Source organism: Puma concolor, chromosome C1, assembly GCF_028749965.1.
Source record: "Puma concolor isolate L17-30 chromosome C1, mPumCon1.1.hap2, whole genome shotgun sequence".
NCBI lineage: Eukaryota > Metazoa > Chordata > Mammalia > Carnivora > Felidae > Puma > Puma concolor.
In genome coordinates, this window is record NC_141674.1 from 13,805,453 (window position 1) to 13,811,754 (window position 6,302).

General features: G+C 51.0%; 1 long non-coding RNA gene across 1 annotated transcript; it reads right to left on the reverse strand.

Annotated features, from left to right (window-relative positions):
- Positions 1–1,949: 1,949 nt before the first annotated feature.
- Positions 1,950–6,040, reverse strand: LOC147577811 (uncharacterized). Its single transcript, XR_015254506.1, has 3 exons — positions 5,814–6,040; positions 2,874–3,002; positions 1,950–2,267 (listed from the first exon to the last, which is right to left on the reverse strand). It is a non-coding gene; the product is annotated as an uncharacterized LOC147577811 (long non-coding RNA).
- Positions 6,041–6,302: the final 262 nt, after the last annotated feature.

Genomic DNA, 6,302 nt, shown 5'->3' on the forward strand with positions numbered 1-6,302 from the left:
GTTTCTGATTCTGTGTCTCCCTCTCTCTGCCCCTCCCCCATTCATGCTCTGTCTCTCTCTGTCTCAACAATAAATAAACGTTAAAAAAAAAAAAAAAAAAAAACTTAACTCCTTTCAAACTAGTCCGTGAGTCAGAAAGGGACATCCATGGGGCGTCTGGGTGGCTCAGTCGGTTAGGCATCCAACTTTGGCTCAGGTCATGATCTCGCTGTCCGTGGGTTCGAGCCCTGCATCAGGCTCTGTGCCGACGGCTCGGAGCCTGGAGCCTGCTTCGGATTCTGTGTCTCCCTCTCTCTGTGCCCTCCCCTGCTTACACTCTCTTTCTCTCTCAAAAATAAATAAAAATATTTAAAAAAAAAAAAGAAAAGGGATGTCCAGGCCAGTAGAGCATATGTCATTGAATGTCTGGGCAACTTGAATGGGCAACTTATCAAAGGCCGAGTGCCGGTAATAATGGCTCGAGTCGAGAAACAGGCCTGTGTAGAGCTAGTTGCCTAAGCTCCAGCGATAAATCCGTCTCCCACATTTCCTCTCCCGTGTCCCACAAGGCACACCAGTGCACCCAAAACCCAGCCAACGGAATAGTCCCAGCCCCTCCTCTTTTTCCCCCTTTCTCAAAACTGCCGCTTCTCCCGAGTTACCCATCTTAGGTAACAGCACCACTCAGCCAGAAGTCCCCTCTTATCCATGGTTGTGCCTTCCGAGGCTTCAGTTATCCACGATCAACTGCGGTCCAGAAGCAGGTGATCCTCCTTCTGATGTATTATCAGAAGGTCGGCGGTAGCCTAAAGCGAGGTCACGAGGCCGACAGCCCTGACCTCACTCCACCCCCTCACGAGGGCATTTTATCGTCTCCCATCATCCCAAGAAGGGTGAGTACAGTTCAATCAGATGTTTTCCAGGAGAGAGGCCGCACTCCCATAACTTTTATTACAGTATCTTGTTAAAATTGCTCTCTTGTATTAGCGTTGTTGCTAATCTCTTCCTCTGCCTAATTTACAAATTAAACGAACACCAGTATGCACGGAGAGGGAAGAAACATAGTATGAACAGGGCTCGGTTTCTGTCCCTGGGTTCAGGCATCCACTGGAGGCCTTGGAACATATCCCTCATGGATAAGGAGGCGGGGGGAACCCCTGCCTCTTCGGTTCCCATGGTTAATCGGTCGCTGAGTCCTACAGAGTCTTTCTCTCTCACTGATCTCTCGAACACGTCTCTTCTCCTCTCCCCCCACCATGGAAAAATCCAAGTTCTCTCTCATTTCTTACCTTGTTCTCCAACATGCTCTAGCTTGCCCCAGGACCTCTGCCTTATTCTGCCTCCCATCTGTGCTATGCCCTGCACGCTAATGGAGTCTCAACTTTCTTCTTTTCCAACTTTCTTCTTTTCACTTGCTTCTTTTCCACGCAATAATTGGGGCACCTGGGTCCGACTTGATTTTGGCTCAGGTCATGATTTCACAGTTCATGAGTTCCAGCCCCAAGTTGGGCTCTCCACTCACAGTGCAGAGCCTGCTTGGGATTCTTTCTCTCCCTCTCTCTGCCCCTCCCCCTCAAAAATAAATAAACTTTTGAGGCGCCTGGGTGGCTCAGTCGGTTGAGCATCTGACTTCGGCTCAACTCATGATCTCACAGTTTATGGGTTCGAGCCCCGCGTCCGGCTCTGTGCTGACAGCTCAGAGACTGGAGTCTGCTTCAGATTCTGTGCCTCCCTCTCTCTGCCCCTCCCCCCCCAAATAAATAAACATTAAAAAAATTAAATAACATATAACTATTCTTCATTTCAATGACTGCCGGGACACCAGCATGTATAAATGTCATGATGTCTTTTAAAGGTAAATATCCACTGTCTTCCACTCGCCCTCCTTTGATGCAACCCACAGTAGTGAATGGCAAGCTGGCAAGAGAAGGAAAGATGCCTTCCAGGAAATGCACGAGAAGAGCCATCAGTTTGAGGGAGCAAAGGTACCAGAATTCCTATTTTATAATGCATTCTTTATCTCGTGCTTTCTGTTTTCCTGTTGGGAAAACTGGACGGCCATATGCAGAAAAATGATGAAAAACTTGAACATAAGACCTGAAACCATGAATCTCCTAGAAGAAAAAACAGGCGGCGAGCTCCTTCATATCCGTCTCGGCGATGCTATTTTTGGATCCGATGCCAAAAGCAGAGGCAACCAAAGCAAAACTAAGCAAGTGGGCCTCCGTCAAACTAAAAAGCTTCTGCCCAGCGATGGAGACAAACCATCAACGCAATGACAAGGCAACCTGCAGAACGAGAGAAAATATTTGCAAATCATATATTTGTTAAGGGGTTCGTATCCAAAATATCTAAGGAACTCATGCAATTCAAGAGAAGGAAAAAGCAAGCAATCCAATGAAGCTTTTCTATTAGTGTGTGTCTTAGAATGCACACGGTGTATTTGCATGGGAGTACATGTGTATAATTTATTTATAAATAAATGCCCATGTAATGGAGATTTTGTTCTCTATTTCAGGCGTGATCCTAGAAGGTGGGGATAGCAGCCTAACTGATGAAATATTAGCTCGTTAGCGGTCCTGGAATCTTCAGCATAGTGAAATCTTTGCTTCCCCCTCCAGCTTCATCTACCACCTCCCCCACCCCCCAGCAAGCCATACCAAACCCTGTGTGTTCCCCGGGCACCCATGTTCTCCCTCCAAGCCGATTCACTAGCTGTTCCCTCTGCCAGAGTGTCCAGGCACCCCGCCCCCTTCACTTCCCGGCTGATATGTGCATACCTGTGCCTCTACACCCAGATCAAGTGACACCTCTGCCAGAAAGCCTTCCTGGACGCACACCCCCACCCAGGCTGGGTGCCCCTCCTCTCTGTTCCCATAGCACCCTGAGCTTACCTGCACAACACTGACCACATGACTGCAATTGCCCGTTTATGCATCTGTGACCTCCGCAAGGTTGGAGATCGTCCTTCAGATCCGAATCCCTGGTGGCCACCCAGCCCCGGGCCTGCCATAGAGTTGTCTCTTAGTAATCGGTGAGGGAATAAATAAACAAGAACAGCAAACACGAATACTGCACCTCGTAACGGCCGGGCACTGGTTTAAGAACTTTACACACATGAACACATTGAACACAAAAACCACCCCACAAGGCAGGTATTTCTGTTGTCTCCATTTCACAGATGAAGAAAGAGAGGCACAGAGAAGTCATGTCACTTGCCGAGGACACATAACTGGTAAGTGGCAGAGCCAGGGTTTGAACCCAAGCAGATCAGCTTCAGAATCCACGTAATCGGGGTGCCTGCGTGGTTCAGTCAGTTAAGCTCTGACTCATGACTTTGGCTCAGGTCATGATCTCGTGGTTTGTGGGTTCGAGCCCTGCATCGGGCTCTGCACTGACAGGGCGGAGCCTGCTTGGGATTCTCTCTCTCTTCCTCTCTCTCAGCCCCTCCCCTGCTCGCTTGCTCTCAAAATAAATAAACTCAAAAAGATTCCATGCCATCAATCACTACGTGCGGTCAAATGCTCTACCCCCGAGCTATGCCCCCTTATTAATCACTATGTGAACCACTTAGTAAAAGAATGAACAGAGGGAAGAAGGAAGGAACAAAGGACTGAACGGGTAAACAAAGGAATATGAGGCAACAAACCAAAGGCATCATGAGACAGTGCCCCGCTGGCTTTGCAGACGTCAACCACCCGCTCTATCTGTAAGATGCTCTTGTCATTTTCCAAACTTCAGTTCGTGTTCCAGATGCTGGCTCCTTCCTCCTCACCCTTTTCCTGGCACCAAGCCATCTTTGCTGTCCTCAGTAGTTCCTTCCTAACAGCGTTCAGGGTAATGAGATCTGAACCGTGAGATCAGCGAGGGTTAGAGCTGGAAGGTATATTAGAGACCAGGCCATCCAACCCTCCATTTTGTAGGTGGATAAACAGACCCAGAGTGCAAAGCGACCGCCCCAGGTCACCTAGCAAGCTAGTGGCAGAGTGGAGAGTGGGCCTAGCTTCCTGGTTTCCAGTCTGTGTCTCTTTCCCAACCTGCCTCCGTTCACTGCTTTAGACTTGTCCGTCAGAAGGCATTTTGGAGCAAAGGCACAGCAGGCAAGTTTAATGATTTAATGCAGACACTACCCCAAACCTGCTTCTGCATTGGTTTCAAAAGGTTGTAGGAATAAGGGAGATAAGAAATTCAAGGTCAGAGTCCTGTGATTTCCCCCAGGCAAAGAAATAAACACCTGAAGCCACACGGATGAGTCACCGTGCACTAGATGTTTCCTTGTATTACCCCATTCAATCCAACATTGACAATTATCCCTGTTTTACAGATGAGCACACTGAGGCTCAGAGAGGCAGACAGAGGAACCAACCTGTCCCAATTTTCCTGGAGCAGTCCCTGTTTTACAACTGACAGTCCTTGTCTCGGGGACCCCTCCGTCCCAGCCAAACCGGGACAGCCAGTCACCTGAAGGACTGGATCCCAGAGACCCAGGCCCAGATATGATGCCAATTCCCATGCCCTTTTGGTCCACCTGGTAAATGGATAAGCCTGAGAGGGAGAAATAAACAGCTAAGCAAGCAAGGAGGGAAGGGGGCGGGGAGGGGGCAGGAGGAGGGTGGGCACAGAGGGGCAGCTGTGAAGTCAGGTCGGCCCGGGGCCCGGCAGCCAAGCCCATGGGTGTCTTGCCAAGGGAAGACAGGCTGTTCTATTCTTCTCTTCCTCCCAGGAGCAGTCTGTTTACCATGATAACTGCCTTCTTATCTCAGCCAGGTCTCTGGTTTCTTGTCGGACAGTGCAGGGGTTAAGGTCTGAGGCTCTGACAAAACCAGTCTCCCGGGGACCCTGGCAGGCTGCCCAGCCTTGCCTGGAAAGCCTGGCTGGGGGCAAGGGGGAGGCGTGTGGAACACCGCAGGGCAAGAGGCTTCCCTGCGGTGAAGGCCACGGGGAGACCAGGACCCCGACGCTTGGACACTGGATTTCCATGTTTCCCGGGAAAGGACTTCACAGTGGTCAGCCAGCTGCCGGACGCCAGACCACACACAGCCCTTTGGACCTTCCGCTTGCCCGGAGCACTCAAGACGGGACGTGTCGCCTCCACCTTGCAGAAGGGGAAGCTGAGGCCCAGAGAGGGCTGTCCCTCGCTGAGGTCACACAGCGTGTAGGTAAACCGGCATGTTGATGGCAGAGCTGTGACTCCAACTCTCCCTGCATCCCAAGCCTGGGCTCTCTCCTCCGCATGGGGCTGTAAAATCACGACCCTGGCGACGGACTGTGTCTTTAGTGCGTGTCCATGTGACTCTCGTTTGCCAAGCACACCTGCCTGGACACTGCCCTCAGCCTGCTCCACCCGGCTGATTCCCCCTCATCCCTGGATGCCGGCTCGAGGGCCCTCACGTGCAGTCAGCGTACGGGACCCCTAGGCTGGGTCAGGGTCCCATCCCGGAAGTCATGGCAGCCTGAGCTCCGAGGGGACAGGAAACGATCCCCCAACCCCCAGCACGGCCATGTTTGTCGATGGAACAAATAATTAAATAGATTAATTAACTGCCAGATAGCCTTTAGCTCTGTCTCAAGCAGGTGGCATCCCAAAGGCAACAGCCCACTTTTGAGCAGGTGCCCCTGCTCTACCCCCTCCATCCCCTACAATCCCACTGACCTTCATCCCTCCCCTCACTACTCAAAGTCTAGTGTGGTCTCCGGATCAGAAGCATCAGTACCACCAAGGGCTTGTTAGAAATGCAGATTCCCGGCACTTAGCTAAGAGCCTGCTAAACGTTAGGTTTCACTATCACTATGCGCTATCGTATTTGAACTTTGCTACAAACCCCACTCGGTACCTGTGTCCTCATTCCTGTTACTACAGATGAAGCTGGGTTTCTGGCCGGGGTGGGGGGTGGAGGAGGGAATCCCTTTCTCCAGGTTGAACAACCAGGAAACGAGACCGGTGAGCTTCAGATCTAGGGTTCATCTAACCCCAGAGCTGTTGAAAATTAACCCTGATGTTCCGTCTGGTGGGAGGGGATGGAAAGCCCGCATTTATGGAGCACGCCCTACATGCAAAACCCTTTCCCTGGTTTATCTCATGTAATCTTTTGACCTCCTCGTAAAGAAGGAGATTTTACAATTCTTTTCACAGGCGAGAATACGAGGCTCAGAGGTAGGAGGGACTCTCCCAAGGTCCACAGCTAGACAACCGCAGAAACGGGGTAGAATTCAGCTCTGTTTGCCTGATGTCAAAGCCACAGTCTGCTCCGGGCCCAGCTAAACTAAGGCATTGGACACTGACTGCCAGGGGTTTGCTGAGTCACTGCTCTGGCTCCCACCCA